The sequence below is a fragment of the Schistocerca gregaria genome, chromosome 4 (assembly GCF_023897955.1).
Source record: "Schistocerca gregaria isolate iqSchGreg1 chromosome 4, iqSchGreg1.2, whole genome shotgun sequence".
Taxonomy (NCBI): Eukaryota; Metazoa; Arthropoda; class Insecta; order Orthoptera; family Acrididae; genus Schistocerca; species Schistocerca gregaria.
Window position 1 is genome coordinate 161012117 of NC_064923.1, and position 17698 is coordinate 161029814.

The 17698-nt window shown below is 41.0% G+C and overlaps 2 protein-coding genes and 1 non-coding gene across 5 annotated transcripts in view; 1 reads left to right on the top strand and 2 right to left on the bottom strand.

Annotated features, from left to right (window-relative positions):
• The window catches only part of LOC126365914 (phospholipase DDHD2), a 213888-nt gene that overhangs the window by 132944 nt on the left and 63246 nt on the right, over positions 1-17698 (bottom strand). The window contains exon 1 of one of the 2 annotated variants that reach the window (XM_050008652.1): positions 10968-11130. The exons of the other annotated variant lie outside the window; for it this stretch is intronic. The gene's annotated coding sequence lies outside the window, so the exon portion shown is untranslated. Of the gene's footprint in view, positions 1-10967; positions 11131-17698 lie in introns of those variants that run through there. 2 annotated transcript variants of the gene reach the window in all.
• Positions 1-17698, top strand: part of LOC126365915 (uncharacterized) — a 72973-nt gene that overhangs the window by 11846 nt on the left and 43429 nt on the right. The gene's annotated exons all lie outside the window — the stretch shown is intronic.
• On the bottom strand, positions 7751-7856 carry LOC126268510 (U6 spliceosomal RNA). Its single transcript, XR_007549133.1, has one exon. It is a non-coding gene; the product is annotated as a U6 spliceosomal RNA (small nuclear RNA).

Consider the following 17698-nt stretch of genomic DNA (forward strand, 5'->3'; position numbering starts at 1 on the left):
ATTTGAGTATACTGATCCTTCAATTTGTTCTACAGATAAAAATGCAAAGAGGAGGGATCAGAGCGGCCAAGAGATTGCATTACCTCTGCTGACAGTCCTCCCCTCACCGAAAACCTCTGCACTCGGGACAAAAATTCCATGGAGATGCGTGCTGTTGCTCCGTCTTGCTGAAAACATCAGTACTATAATTCATCTTTTGTGAGTTGATCCACAATAGTTGATGAACAAATGGGTTAACCTCAACACTTTGGTGAAATAAACCTGTTACAATCAGGACATCAGAAATTTTGGCACCAAACACCAGTGTAGAGATTATACAACGGTTCTTCAAAGTACTGGCGGGGATTTTCTGACACATGATTGTGTGTTCATACACGCTGACAGGCTAATCCAGGCCTCATCAGAAAAAAATGAAAACCTCAGGATCCGAAAGCCCCGACTTCACTCAGAAACCACCGGCAAAATACTACACATGAAAGTTCATCTGAATGCTTTAATACACGCACAATAAATTTATAACGATGCAGATGCAGGTCCTCTTTAATAAAGTTTCCACACGACGATTTCGCAATTCCCACTGATATATACAAACGCCCCCCCCCCTCCCCCCCTATGAACCATGGACCTTGCCGTTGGTGGAGAGGCTTGGGTGCCTCAGCGATACAGATGGCCGTACCGTAGGTGCAACTACAACGAAGGGGTATCTGTTGACAGGCCAGACAAATGTGTGGTTCCTGAAGAGGGACAGCAGCCTTTTCAGTAGTTGCAGGGGCAACAGTCTGGATGATTGACTGATCTGGCCCTGTAACAATAACCAAAACGGCCTTGCTTTGCTGGTACAGCGAACGGCTAAAAGCAAGGGGAAGCTCCAGCCGTAATTTTTCCCGAGGCATGCAACTTTACTGTATGATTAAATGATGATGGAGTCCTCTTGGGTAAAATATTCCGGAGGTAAAATAGTCCCCCATTCGTATCTCCGGGTGGGGACTACTCAAGAGGACGTCGTTATCAGGAGAAAGAAAACTGGCGTTCTACGGATCGGAGCGTGGAATGTCAGATCCCTTAATCGAGCAGCTAGGTTAGACAATTTAAAAATGGAAATGGATAGGTTAAAGTTAGATATAGTGGGAATTAGTGAAGTTCGGTGGCAGGAGGAACAAGACTTTTGGTCAGGTGAATACAGGGTTATAAATACAAAACCAAATAGGGGTAAAACAGGAGTAGGTTTAATAATGAATAAAAAATAGGAGTGCGGTTAAGCTACTACAAACAACTTAGTGAACGCATTATTGTGGCCAAGATAGACACGAAGCCAACGCCTACTACAGTAGTACAAGTTCATATGCCAAACAGCTCTGCAAATGATGAAGAAATTGATGAAATGTATCATGAGATAAAAGAAATTATTCAGGTAGTGAAGGGTGACGAAAATTTAAGTCATGGGTGACTGGAATTTGAGAGTAGGAAAAGGGAGAGAAGGAAACATAGCAGGTGAATATTGGAAGTAAGAAATGAATGAGGAAGCCGTCTGGTAGAATTTTGCACAGAGCATAACTTTATCATAGCTAACATTTGGTTCAAGAATCATAAAAGAAGGTTGTATACATGGAAGAATCCCGGAGATACTAAAAGGTATCAGATATATGATATAAAGGTAAGACAGAGATTTAGGAACTGGTTTTTAAATTGTAAGACATTTCCAGGGGCAGATGTGGACTGACCACAATCTATTGGTTATGAACTGTAGATTAAAACTGAAGAAACTGCAAAAAAGTGGGAATTTAAGGACATGGGACCTGGATAAACTGAAAGAACCACAGGTCTTACAGAGTTTCAGGGAGATCATAAGGGAACAATTGACAGGAATGGGGGAAAGAAATACAGTAGAAGAAGAATGGGTAGCTCTGAGGAATGAAGTAGTAAAGGCAGCAGAGGATCAAGTAGGTAAAAAGACGAGGGCTAGTAGAAATCCTTGGGTAACAGAAGAAATATTGGAAATTAATTGACGAAAGGAGAAAATATAAAAATGCAGTAAATGAAGCAGGCAAAAAGGAATACAAACGTCTCAAACCGACAGGAAGTGCAAGATGGCTAAGCAGTGATGGCTAGAGCACAAATGGAAGGACGTAGAGGCTTATCTCAGCAGGGATAAGATAGATACTGCCTACAGGAAAATTAAAGAGACCTTTGGAGAAAAGAGAACCACTTGTATGAATATCAAGAGCTCAGATGGAAACCCAGTTCTAAGCAAACAAGGGAAAGCAGAAAGGTGGAAGGAGTATACAGTGGGTCTATACCAGGGCGATGTACTTGGGTACAATATTATGGAAATGGAAGAGCATGGAGATGAAGATGAAATGGGAGATACAACACTGCGTGAAGAGTTTGACAGAGCACTGAAAGACCTAGGTCGAAACAAGTAGACAACATCCATTAGAACTACTGACGACCTCGGGGTTACAGTCCCGACAAAACTCTACCATCTGGTGAGCAATATGAATGAGACAGGTGAAATACCCTCAAGACTTCAAGAAGAATATAATAATTCCAATCCCAAGGAAAGCAGGTGTTTACAGATGTGAAAACTGCCGAACTATAAGTCACAGCTGCAAAATGCTAGCACGCTTTGCAGACGAATGGAAAAACTGGTAGAAGCGGACCTCGAGGAAGATCAGTTTGGATTCCGTACAAATATTGGAACACGTGAGGCAAAACTGACCTTACGACTTATCTTAGAAAATAGATTAAGGAAAGGCAAACCTACGTTTCTAGCATTTGTAGACTTACAGAAAGCTTTTGACAATGTTGACTGGAATACTCTCTTTCAAATTCTGAAGGTGGCAGGGGTAAAATACAGGGAGCGAAAGGCTATTTACAATTCGTACAGAAAGCAGATGGCGGTCATAAGAGTTGAGGGGCATGAAAGGAAAGCAGTTGTTGGGAAGGGAGTGAGACAGGGTTGTAGCCTCTCCCCGATGTTATTCAATCTGTATATTAAGCAAGCATTAAAGGAAACAAAAGAAAAATTTGGAGTAGGTATTAAAATCCATGGAGAAGAAATAAAAACTTTGTGGTTCGCCGATGAGATTGTAATCATGTCACAGACAGCAAAGGACTTAGAAGAGCAGTTGAACGGAATGGACAGTGTCTTGAAAGGAGGATATAAGATGAACATCAACAAAAGCACAACGAGGATAATGGAATGTAGTCGAACTAAGCCGGGTGATGCCGCGGGAATTAGATTAGGAAATGAGACACTTGTAGTAAAGGAGTTTTGTTATTTGGGGAGCAAAATAACTGATGACGGTCGAAGTAGAGAAGATATAAAATGTAGACTGGCAATGGCAAGTAAAGCGTTTCTGAAGAAGAGAAATTTGTTAACATCGAGTATAGATTTAAGTGTCAGGAAGTCGTTTCTGAAAGTATTCGTATGGAGCGTAGCTATGTATGGAAGTGAAACATGGACGATAAATAGTTTGGGCAGGAAGAGAATAAAAGCTTTCGAAATGTGGTGCTACAGAAGAATGTTGAAGATTAGCTGGGTAGATCACATAACTAATGAGGAGGTATTGAATAGAATTGGGGAGAAGAGGAGTTTGTGGCCCAACTTGACGAGAAGAAGGGACCGGTTGATAGGACATGTTCTGAGGCATCAAGGGATCACATATTTAGTATTGGAGGGCAGCGTGGAGGGTGAAAATCGTAGAGAGAGACCAAGAAATGGATACACTAAGCAGATTCAGAAGGATGTAGGTTGCAGTAGGTACTGGGAGATGAAGAAACTTGCACAGGATAGAGTAGCATGGAGAGCTGCAACAAACCACTGTCAGGACTGAAGACCACAACAACAACAACAACAACAACAACAACGACGACGACGACAACAACAACAACGACGACATACACAACCGGCACTGAGAGTTCGTCGGAGTTTGTTCCAGGCTTTCATTCATTCGAGCATTGTTTTCTGATGCTCGGCCTCTTTTCGGATAGTTACGGTTTTTTTGTGTTTCGCTACGAAGCCCGTTTCGCACCACTTTGCCTATAAGTATTGCACTGCCGGAAGTTTTGCCAAAACACAGTTTTAAAAATTTGCGGAAACAGTTACGCACATGTTTTCCACGGATTGTGCTTCACGTAACACTCAAGAACGGACTTGCGAGTTTTAGAGAGATCATTTTGTGTTGCATTCAATTGGTAATTAATGACGTCTGTCCTCCCCACCCCCCCACCCCGCGCCCGCCTGACTCAAACGCGACAACACAGCGAAGAGCTGTGATAGAACGCATGCGATATGCGCATGCGCAAACATATGCAGCAACTGATGGGTGCAACGAAATCACTGGTTCCAGCATTTTCTGTGATCGACAGTTAACCTACTCATTAAGGAGAACCACTTCTGCATCAGCCTCATTTTCCTGGCCTTTATTATTTTGCCGCCGACCCCCCTCCCGTATAATGACATAATTCAAACATGTTCCATGTTTTTGCGACAAACAAATTTATTTGTACTCCAGAGTCACAGTCTCTGTTCCTCTCTCCCTCATATATATTTCTATGTTTTCACACGCTTGCATTCACCGACTGAAAGAACAATTTTAATGTCGTACAAAGGACGTCACAGATATACGACATAAACTGAAAAATTTCTCAGTATCTGGACGCAACGTCTCCTGAAGGCATTGCGGAACTCCAAAACTTAGCCGAGGACTACTTTTCGATGCACTAATTCTTTCTTTCCATTACTTAGCACTTCTTCCTTGTGGAAACATTGTTTTGTAACTGAAATGTTCTACAACAACATGCCCATACGTGTGAGTTTGGCCAACAACTGACTGACATTTGAGGTAGATATTGTCGCCGGTAGTCTGCAGTAACAGGAACTGGCGCACTGCACCCATATGCACGACATCTCGTATGAAATGAAATGTAATGGAATGGAATGTAGCTTGCAAAGTACTGATAGAAATATATATATAAATTTGTTACAGTGTTTCAAATGAAAAACCGTTGAGGCCTCAAATTTTCCTCTGACGCCACACTTACACTCGCGCTGTATTTCCGCACGGTGCCTCTAACCTTGAACAGAACGCCTAGTTGCATCATCTGAATTGGTTGGTCCTTCTGCAGAAAACGTCGCGAGTTACTATTATTGACTTGCGTAAAACGCCTAAGTGTCTTATTTATGTAATGCCCCATACACTATCACGAAGATACTACTAATTATGTCCAGTGAAAATGAAAGACGTCACGCTCTTCGTGACTTCGTGAGAGTCTGTATCTTTGGGATAGAGGCGATCGCCTGCTGGAACGAATATCAGAGGTTGGATTTTGGGTATATTATAAGGAGAGCCACTATTAAACCGAATAAGTAAGTGTCTTTACTTTAGAATCAAGCTAAGGAGAAAATAAAATTAAAAAGTTAGAAAAGCATCGCCGAATAAATGTGCAGTGTAGGAGAAGTTTCAGTTTCCGAGAAGCATACATTTATGATTTCCCAGATCTTTAGGTTCTCTAACTGACTTGTTAACAAAATGGAAGGAACGAAGATTAAGGTTTAAAGTTCCATCGACGACGAGGTCGTCAGAGCTCGAATTGGGGAAGGGAATCGGCGGTGACCTGTCAGACGAACCATCCAGGCATTCGCCTTAAGTGAATTTTTGGCAATCAGGGAAAACCTAAACGTGGATTGACATAGGGATTTGAACCGCCGTACGCCCGAATGTAAGTACAAAGTCTTCCCACTTCGCCACTTGACTCATTGACTCGTTCACAGTAAATACGACCCATCTCTTGTTGCATTGGCCAGTAAATGTGGCAGGTTCTCTTTTCTTACGGAGCATCTAAATGACAAATTTTGTAGACATAAAGACATGTCTATCACTCCCTAACAGCAATCTGTTTGTTCTTCCTGGATTTTCATGTGTTGTGCTACGTATTTACCTAACATATATTTAACTCATATGTCGTAAAGTACCCATGATTCAGCAAGTAATCTTAAAACAATTTAAATACAAGTTCTTAACGGAGGACCCGTGTTCTCCTTCGTACTCTAATGTGAGACTCAGACAGAGAGAGAGAGATATTTTCACTTCTGCGGACTGTTTTCTTCGGAAGTGCAACGACTACATGCAAATCCTTCTGGATTTGCATGGGTTACATGGAAATTTCAAAGCTTGCGACAAAACTAAAAAACGGTTAAAATGGCTCTGAGCACTATGGGACTTCTGAGGTCATCGGTCCCCTAGAAGGTTGAACTACTTAAACCTAACTAACCTAAGAACAACACACACATCCATGCCCGAGGCAGGATCCGAACCTGCGATCGTAGCGGTCGCGCGGTTCCAGACAGAAGCGCCTAGAACCGCTCTATCACACCGGCCAGCGACTAAACTAACAGGCGACATAAACAAACCCATGAAACATTTTTCTCGCTTATATACTTACATGTCACTTAAAATAACTGAACTATGATGACATCGAATGGAAAGAGGCCGCTCACGAACTATAGTGCGATAGGAAAGGTTCTCCACTATCAATTATTTAAAGAGGTAGATTGCTCGACAACATGCAAGGCTGCGTCGCTGGAGCTAGAAAATGAGCAACCTACGAGTTTGACAGTATTGACGCAAGGAATTAATACGGTAGAAAAAAAGTTAACGGTTAAAAGTGGTGTGTGACTGCATTAAGCACTTCTAGGCAGAGCTTTTCTGTTATATGGGGTGGCTTGAAATGACAGCTCAGGTTACATTATATAACCTCTTACTTGAAAAAAAAGGCCACTCACTCGAAGTGCAAACTATAATCATAGAATTTCTTATTTATACTGGACAGTTTTCGGTCTCTGTTGACACGCTTTAAGGATATCCTCGTTTGCCGATCCCTCCGTGGTACAGCACCATATCGAAAGCTATTTTAATAACTGTTTACTTCCGATATCAGACCTTCAACAAAATAAGTACCAACCAAACGCAACGTCTCACAAATTCAAACTCCAAAGAAACGTATAAGCCTTATTGAAATTTTAAGAATGCCTGCTTGTTAAATGAGTTATTTTATTTCTTGTCAGAGTTCCAGTCAAGTGCACGGATATTTAAATTTGCCACCTTTTTCTACGGGCAATGTTCACTCACGTCCTAGTGTTTGTACGCAAAAAACTGGAATAAGATAGAACTGCTCATATTTCGGCGGTTTTTAGAAGTACAGGTCCCAATTACAAAAAGGTGAAAAGATCTTACAAAGCTAATGAAACTGTGGAAAATGGAATTCATGCCAGCTGCAAAATTCACAACCAATTATACGGCATCTTATCATATAATTTCCTTATCACTGCTCTAACTGCGAGTCTGTTTACGCATTTTCAACCCATCAAGATAGTATCCAAACGATTGACACAAATCTCGTTGGATTCATCGCCATTCATGTTCTCTGGCGCACTTTTCTGAAAAATGTGGAGCTTGAGTACCGGTTCAGCTTTACAGTTGCTGATACGTCAGACACTTTTTAACCTGAATTTAGCAATACAACAAGAAACTTTGCTGTTGCACGTTGTAATTCACATGTTCCAATACCAAATTTCTGCTCCGTGACATAATGCCATAATGAATCTAGAGTTGTGTAGTGACTGACCCACCTTTGCTGACTGGGCTTAATTGTTTTCTTTGCAGTAGCGTTCGTCAGAGGCGTTCAGTAATAAATCTTGGTACTTTAGTCGCATGCCAAATTCCAAAAACGTCTGCCGCTAAAGGATTACAAATGTGGAATCCTCACGATTTTGCGTGTCATCTCTGAGCATAGGACCATGCTAATGTTCTCTGTATCGTTCCAGTTTAAGTGTATCTACAGTCAAAGCGAAGATCGCAACTAGACAAAGTTTCAAATGGTCGATCAGTTACTTCACTATTTCCAAACAGGCTCTCGTGCTGAACTTTTTCATTGTGGACAATGGCGCAGTCACAGGCGGAGGTATTCTTTGCATTCTGGAACTTGCTTTCTTTAGCAGCAAACGAAATACAATTCATAAAATGCTGGTCGGGCCACTCCAACCCAGGTAAGACCACTTGTGGAATTATTTCAATGATTGTGTGTATTAGCGTGTATGCATGTAAGCAGCCAATGTCTTCTATACTATCTACGCTTATACTGTTATTAGGATAGTAATAAAAGCGGTCTTCACTGTATCACTGTATGTGCCAACGGAGAGTGGCATTTCATCGCAGATAATTAGACTAAAAATCACAGTGAATGTTCAATAAAGTCATGAGCACACTCGCGTTATAGAGCTGAAGCAGAAGACTTTAGTTGGAGCTATCGGTGACCCTTTACTTAATATTTGCCCGACCCTACCGGGCGGCTCTATCAACACGCGCGTGCCCCTTCACAGTTGTGCAAAAGTATCGGCGCGAAGTTCAAGTTCACTCTGCTGAAACAGTACCGATTTAATACTGATGTTCCTATAGAACGGATGCTCTTGTATAAACACAGCTTTAATGTGCATTTCATAGTTTCTGAATACAGACATTCTGGAAGGACAAGAGCAACGTTCGTTGATTAATACAGTTAACATTGATGATGACGTGCTGTATGAGAAAAGCACAAAAGACTATCAAAGCGATGATCATTTTCTATCCGCAAACCTCTGGCGGATAATGCTTCACAGCTTGCGTGATCTAAACTGGTTAACGAAAGTTTGCGGAAGGGTGATACGTCACACGAATGAACCCTTACTGGCACAGTGGTCGTTAATCCCACCATCGGGACTTGCTCTTTGTGATACAATTTTGTTGTAAAAAGCTTTCTTTACCGATACGACATATTACTGGGACAGAAGCAGCAAACGAGGGCTATAGTCACTTGTTCTGGCGTTGCTTCGGGTAGCTTTAATATAACGCGAGTTCACAGCGGTGTTTACCTGGTCATATAAATTAACAGCATTCTTCATTTTTTTTCGAATAACTGTCATGAAACTACTGTTAACGAGTTACGCCTGCAGCCTAAACCGGGAAAGGGGGGAGGGGGGTGTTCAACTGATAATCTTGAATTTCCAGCGCACCGCTCCTTGACAGAACTACTTGCTTAGAGACAGATGCCGGTATTACAATACGTAACTATATCTTTAGGCTTTCAGACCCATTAACTGAACGTGAGTTTTTATTTCGCTACTATAGATTCCTTCCTGAATGCTTAAATCCATTGATGTCAACAGTGCATCATCAAACCTCGGCTACAAAAGGTTACAATATTAACAGTATCTTACTGCTCATTCATATGAAGAATAAAATTCTTATTACAATCACTGTAAGGGGAACAGGCACAATCTGCGCCTTCGACTCATCAGAGAACAATCTATTTCGCTCTGCTATTTGAAAATTATCAACCGTAATTTAATAACCTGTTTCAGTATGGCATGTGTGTAACAATAGACTCACGCTCTAACGACTCAAATTTTATAAAGTCTTTCGAAATTTAAATTATGAACATTTATTAAAATAGAGCTATTTAGAATTATTAACAGCTAAGGCCATTAATAAATTTTATGCGTGAATCAGACGCATATACAGCTGACAAAAAACCACCTTTGTGCAAGCAAAATACGGAAAGCAATTGTGAAATTCAAACAGTTTTTGGTGTGTTGTCCAGTAGCTGGAAACTCATCGTTCCGTTGGAAGTTTCATACAAAAACATGAAAATACAATATATATCAAGCCACATTAAAATTCCAAATCTGTTACTCTCAGTATGGCAATGTACAACAGTAATCAGCAACATTTCAGGCTTTCTGATAGGAAATAATCTAAGAACTTTTTCGTGAAACGCAGGTGCCACCTGCATTTCGCCAGCGATTAAATGCAAATTCTCGCAGGAACATGTCAATAGCATGCCACCGTTGAACATCACATTATTACAGTCAGAAGAAAGCATCCAGGGGAAAGAATGTTCCGCTCCGTCAAGTAAATCCCTTTGATATAATATTTGACATTACGTAACTAGACGAAACGGGTTAGTCGAACTGTATATAGTCCCTCAGATAATACGGAAAAGTCACTGTTTCCGCAGGTCTGCTGTTACGCAGACGGTAAAAAAGGGTTCTTGTCCATACAGAAGATATGTATCGCGTTAGCTACTTCAGCGGCTGAGCCAATGAAGCATTGTGGCGCAACATCCAGTGCAGTCATCCGCGTCTTAGTTCACAACCGAAATTAGAGCTCTACTGCTGGAAAAGAAGCCTCGAATCTATCTGCATACTCGAAAACACAGTTCTTGAATATTTGACAGTTTCACTAAAAGCATAAAACTGGGGTACATGCAACTCTACGGCTGATACTAAAATAGAACACGTAGATACAACAACCCTGACCCCTTCCACAAGCACTATTTCGTCAGACGGAGCACGGGGTACACGTGCACAAACAAAACTAGTGGCAACATGACAATAACAATCCAATGGTGGGGTAGGAAAAGTAGTGTTAGTTTAACGACTACTGGCACTATTTAGGCACGCTATGGAAAAAACTCTCAACAAATGTGTCAGCACTCGAAACCTTACTATAGAAGTCACACAGCAGAGGCAGAAAGCATCATTCCACCAATCTCGCCTCTGATCATCTGGAGAAACCCACACTATGTTCGCAAAATCAAGCGCGGTCTGATATTCTTTTGTAAATAAATGGACGTAGTTTGGAAGCCAATACTTCGTTCTACGCGTAATTCATACAGCTCCCGCTTTTTGGGTCCCTAAATATTCGCCTGCAACAAGAGATCCAAATCTGTGTGTGACAACAAATATGGAACAACTACACAACAGACTCTTTAAGGCAAGCTACTTGCCGAAACGGTCAATTTCAAACGCGCTGTTTTTCGTCGTCGTCCTCCATGCTCTCCGTATAGATAATAAATTTACAAAATTCGATAAACAACGATTATGTTGTCTATCACGACATAAATGAATAAGACATCGAAGTACTTACTCAATTAATTGGAATAACGACGTAAATTCAGCGACGTAACCACCAAGTCGTGTTAACACACGCGCGCTTAGAAACACACACGTTACGAAAACCTGGCTGAACTAGACGGAGTCGTGAGTAACAAACATCGGGCTGTAGCCGCGTACACACGACGAGCATAGCGCGGCTCAATACCCACAGCTCGGCCTTCCAAGCCAAGCGCTGCCAACTGCTACGCGCTTCCCCCGACAACCCAGCCAAATGACCCGAGGCCGATCTTCAAGACGGGCGAGAAACAAAATCCTTCAGCTTCGTACACACCGCACAAGCAAAACTACTTCTACACATCCAGCACTGTTCGAAATGCATGTTTACATGTGTACTACTATTTACAATCTGAAAACAGACGCAAGCGCAACTGCAAACAGGCGTGCCACAATTATATTTCCCCCACCCTGCTGCTGTTGATGTGAATAAGTAAAACGTCCGGTGACAAGCAATGCGTATGTCGGTATTTAGTTTGTATCAGTAATGTTAAAATAGCTCCCATTAAAAAATTGTGCATTTTCAAAGCAGACACCAATATCTTTCGAACCTTTATACTTTCAGCGTTGGCTACAATGTAATACGAAACATTTGTGACACTTCTCACGTTACAAATTCATGCCATCGAGCTTAGTAGCATGGTACTCCAGAACCGCCAAACAGTTGTAATGCTGCTAGATTTCTTCTTCAAACATCTTACTTTCTGCGCTTTGTATACTTAATATTCCAAGACTAGTCCTGAGATATGCCCGAGAATATGTGGTAGTAGTCCATGTAAATAATATTTCTCCAACAAAACTTTTTCAGGTGTCAGTTGCAAATATATTTTTAATACGCCTTAACAGTTTTGACAAATTAATTTGTCCTATTCAGAAGTCTACAAAATTTTATAAATCTTTAGATATTGACTATACATATATGTGAAGTATAAAAAGTATATTACAGAAACTTACTTAGTATTGGTTTAGCAGATGTCAATATCATCTTCATAGAAGCATAATGCCATAATATGTCCAGAAATGTACATATTGTATGAGATTATTGTAAACACAGATTGACTATTTACAGTAACTGAATTACATCTATCTATATGTCAAGCTTTTGTGCTAGCAGCAGGGAGTATATAAAAAGCATATAAAAATATAACCAAGGTATATAAAGAAGTTATGCATAATACATTTGAAACAACATGGGCACAGGGTATTACGTAAAAGGAATGGAGCCATGTCCTATCAAATGTATTGTACATAACTTCTTTATATGCCTTGGTTTTTTGTATACGTTCATATATATCCTTGATGTTAGCACAACAGCTTAACGTATCCATATATGTGATTCAATTACTGTAAACTGTCAATCTGTGTTTTACAATAATCACATACAATACGTACATTTCTGAACATGTCATGGGATTATGCTTCCATGAAGAAGATATTGACATCTGCTAAAGTAATACCAAGTGAATTTGTGAATTTATGTGATATACTTCTTTTACACACACACACAAAATTAAATTTATAATATCCCTAATTCTGCACGCTTCTGAAGACGACTATTTAATTTGTCGAAAACGGTAAAGCGAATTAATAATATATCTGCAACTGACGACTGAATTTTATTCTGAGAAATATATTAAACAATTCCTGAAAATTATAGCCATGAATAAAATAATACTGTATCTTCCACAACAAAGAAACGCGTAGGTTTGTTCGAAGCCAAATGTGGGCGCACAGACAGGAAAATGTCACTCAAATGCGGCTGAAATCAGATTTCGTAGTCTAGCGAGCGAGCCACTCTTTTTTTCCTTATTTGTCTGTCAGTGGCTGCTATCTGCTTTAGCGAACAAACTGTAACTAATAGTCACACAGCACACTAATTTACGAGAAGTGAGCTTTCAGCTTAATAAAGCAATGACCATTACAGTTCAAGGCCAGATTAGTATGTAGTGTGCACGTAGGCCACCAAACTGTAACTCGCTGTTTCCACGTGGAAAAGCATAGCCATCAAGAACAGCAAGGCGATCTCATCAAATTTGAATCTGAGCAAGTTGTGAAAATTCTCGACGCGTGTGAGCAGTATGACTGCTTCTGAATACACAGAATTATAATTCGAACAACAATAATTATGACTGTGATATAACAAAACAAATGACTACGTTGTTGGAAAACATCATCTCCCTCGGTACGGGTCAATGCCTCGCAATAGACATTAGGAAATGTCTACAGACCGGATCCATCGGAAAAGAACGGTCAATAAGAAGCGTCGTGAGTGTTCTGCATAATTCTCACCAAAGAAGACCATGTTTAATATGACTGACGCTTTATGGAAAAATGTATTCTCTTCAAAGTGTTTTGCCCGATGGTACTACGTCTTTCACTAATATGCTATCGTTAGTAAAATGATACCCTATAACATGAAGACAATACTATACGCAGTCTGAGGCGACCCATCTGCTTGTGATTGGCTTCTCATCTGGAAACTACAGGACCGTACATTTTCACCACGGGCTTACGACCAACCATGATTATACAAAAAAATGTTCAGCATGACTACACACTGTACCTAATTAAGTGATCATCCCTGTGGTACCACCAACTTTTCGTTATTGTCGATCTGCAGCACATTCGCGAATACACAGTGAAAATGTACCTTAAGAATCAACAAGCGCTGTGGACTAACTTAACGACACTTTCACACTTCTGCTGCCCTTACCTGTTCGTGTTTTTTTCGAGGACAGAGTGTAGGTCGGCACAATTCAGAGCCACTGCTCGTGATAAATGACAGTAGTGCGATATACACTACAGAACGAACATACACAACCCTTCCACACGTTGCTGCTGAGAGACTGCAAGAAACGTAAATGAAACTGGCATTAAAACTAGTCTTGAAAACTGACCAATGTTGTGGTTTCGTTGTGCAGGATGCGAGTAAGAATTGCGCACACGGAACGTCATTGGCGTAATTGCAACGGCATGCTATCCGTACTCGAGATGACGCACGCACACCGTCGAAAACAAAAAATGCAGTCTAAGGTCACCCAAGAACGATAATAGTCTATCAAAATACTGGTGTTTATTCAGCTTCCGGTATATTAAAAAATAAAGCAGAAATTTACTTTGAACTTGTTTCACAACTCGTGACAACAGTAGTCGCGCTGACCAACTTGCATCACAAAGAAGTACATCAGATTGGTTTTTTGTTAGAAGAAAAAAAGGGTTTTTATCCATTTATCGGCGCAACACCACCATTATTTGGTCGCAGTTGTTGGATGCAATCCGACAGGCAAGCGAGAACGAGGGGGCTTTGAAGTATACCGTTACTGCGTCTGTGTCCTAGCTCAAATTCTACATATTTTCACAAGAAAAGAGAGACGGCCTTAAGAGTCTGATTTCTCCCCCTCCTCCCCTCCTAGACAAAACGTTACCTCTCATCTACTTTTGTTACATACACGTCAACAACACAAATACGACGGTGCGCCGCACAAATATTCATTTCGGTCTTTCGCGTTTAGCGTGTTAAGTGAGAAGATGACAATCTTACATTATCACATCAAAAAATTTTTTTACGAAATCAACACAGCACTCCAGTGTTGGCCCCATTGTTCATTAGTAAACTGTGATTTCTTACTCGAGAATAGTCGAATCGAAACTGGGTCTCATGGGCCTGAATAAAAATCCTGCACACCAGGGGAAAAAATTATGCGATAATACTCAAGCAAAAAAGAACAATGTCACTCGTATAACAACAAATACTAAACGTTTCTCAGTTTAGAAATAGTTGCGGTTGTTTCATCAAATTAACTATTCCTTTATGCCTCAGGACCAAGCGATCCCTAGTTTTGGTCACATTTAGCCATAAAGGTACTTTCTCTCCAATTCCATTCGATACCGAGCGAGGTGGCGCAGTGGTTCAGCACGCTGGATTCGCACTCGGGAGGTCGACGGTTCAAACCCGCATCTGGCCATCCTGATTCCTTAAATCGCTTCTGGCAAATGCCGGGATGGTTCCTTTGAAAGGGCACGGTCGACTTCCTTCTCCCTTAATACGATGGGACCAATGAGCCAGCCGCTTGATCCCCATCCCCATCCTCACCCCTTCCCCTCGAATGACCAATCAACCATCCAATCCGGTACCCGTTCATTTGTTACTCGATACACTCATCTAATACTTAGCATTATTTTATAGCACCACATCTCATATTCTTATCTTGTCTACTATTTACCGTCCATGTTTCACTACCATAAAGCTTACACTCTAAAAAGGTAATTCCCGAAATGGCTTTTTAACATCTAGATTTACATTCTGTTTTTCAGTATAGCTTTTCGTGTTATTGACTGTCTACATTTTATATCCTCTTCACTTATGTCGTGACCAGTTCTTTTGCTGCTCAAATAACAAAATTCGTCTACTACTTTCAGTGTCTTGTTTCCTAATCTCATTCCCTCAACTCAGCCTCGTTTTATTCTACTACACACCGCTACTATTGATTGACTTTTATTCATGTTCGTCTCATAACCTCTCTTTAAGACAACACGCATTCCGTTAAAGAGATCTTGTAAGTCAATTACCGTCTCTGACACAATTACAGTGTCATCTGCGACCTTAAGATTTTAATTTCTTCGCCTAGAACTTTAGGAAAAGTGTATCGGCTTTTATCAAAATCAATAGCACAGAGATGAACATATTCCATGAAGGTGCCAAATAGACATACTTTAATAACAGGTGATTTTTCTGTAATATATCTGCAAGTTTTAACATCAATTCGTAGCAGAATATATCCTGGGTTTCAGCGACACCAGAGGAGACGTGAGTATGGAGTAGAATCGTCAACGCGAATTTAAATTTCGCGCGTGCATAAAACCTAAGGGGCCTTGCTGAAAAGCAATGCTTCTGAATTTTTTATTCAGTGCTCAATGTCGGTTGAGGTATTACATGTCATACATATTAAACAGTCGACGTTCCCGCTTCGATGGAGAAAGTTGCAACCCTCTGCAGCTAGAGAGTGTTTCCAACTGAAATCCATCTCCTTATGCATGTCAATAGCAGACTACACAAGAGCACTACAACTTTAGCAACAATCCGACGCACTGGGTCCATTGACATCCTCCATACAGTCGCGACTTGGCCCCATCTGATTTTCATCTATTTCCAGAACTTGAAGATACCTCCGAGGTCTTCACTTTGACATTTATGAAGTGGTCCAAGCAGTGGGGAGGTTGTGGCTCCGTCAACAAAGTCTAACATTCTACTGTGACAATATCAACAAACTTGTCTTTCGTTGGGAAAAATGTGTTCGTTGCCACGGTGACTATGTTGAGAGATAAATATGTAGATATAAAGAATAAAGCCCCCCCCCCCCCCTCCCAAGAACCATAGACCTTGCCGTTGGTGGGGAAACTTGCTTGCCTCAGCGATACAGATAGCCGTACCGTAGGTGCAACCAAAACGGAAGGGTATCTGCTGGGAGTCCAGACAAACTTGTGGTTCCTGAAGAGGGGCAGATGCCTTTTCAGTAGTTGCAGGGGCAACAGTTTGGATGACTGACTGATCTCACCCCGCTGTGCTGGTACTGCGAACGGCAGAAAGCAAGGGGAAACTACAGCCGTGATTTTTCCCGAGGGCATGCAGCTTTACTGTATGGTTAAATAATGATGACGTCCTCTTGAGTAAAATGTTCCGGAGGTAAAATAGTCAACCATTCGGATCTCTGGGCGGGGAATACTCAGGAGGACGTCGTTATCAGGAGAAAGAAAACTGGCGTTCTACGGATCGGGGCGTGGAATGTCAGATCCCTTAATCGGGCAAGTAGGTTTAAAAAGGGAAATGGATAGGTTAAAGTTAGATATAGTGGGAACTAGTAAAGTTCGGTGGCAGGAGGAACAAGATTTCTGGTTAGGTGAATACCGGGTTATAAATACAAAATCAAATAGGGGCAATGTAGGAGTAGGTTTAATAATGAATAGGAAAATAGGAATGCGGGTAATCTACTGCAAAAGGCGTAGTGACCGCATTATTGTGGCCAAGATAGATACGAAGCCCACGCCTACCACAGTAGTACAAGTTTATATGCCATCTAGCTCCGCAGATGACGATGAGAGGATGAAATGTATGATGAGATAAAAGAATTTATTCAGATAGTGACTGTGGGGGGGGGGGGATTTTAATAATCATGGGTGACTGGAACTCGACAGTAGGAAAAGGAAGAGAAGGAAACGTAGTAGGTGAATATGGAATGGGAATAAGGAATGAAAGAGGAAGGCGCCTGGTAGAAGGTGTGCACAAAGCATAAGTTAATCATAGCTAACACTTGGCTCAAGAATCATGAAAGAAGGTTGTATACCTGGAAGAACCCTGGAGATACTGGAAGGTCTCAGATTATATAATGGTAAGACAGAGATTTAGGAATCAGATTTTAAATTGTAAGACATTTCCAGGAGCAGATGTGGACTCTGACCACAATCTATTGGTTATGAACTGTAGATTAAAACTGAAGAAACTGCAAAAAAGTGGGAATTTGAGGAGATGGGACCTGGAGAAACTGAAAGAACCAGAGGCTGTTGAATGCTTCTGGAAGAGCATTAGGGAAGGATTGACAAGAATGGGGGAAAGAAATACAGTAGAAGAATGGGTAGCTTTAAGAGATGAAATAGTGAAGGTAGCAGAGGATCAAGTAGGTCAAAAGACGAGGGCTAATAGAAATACTTGGT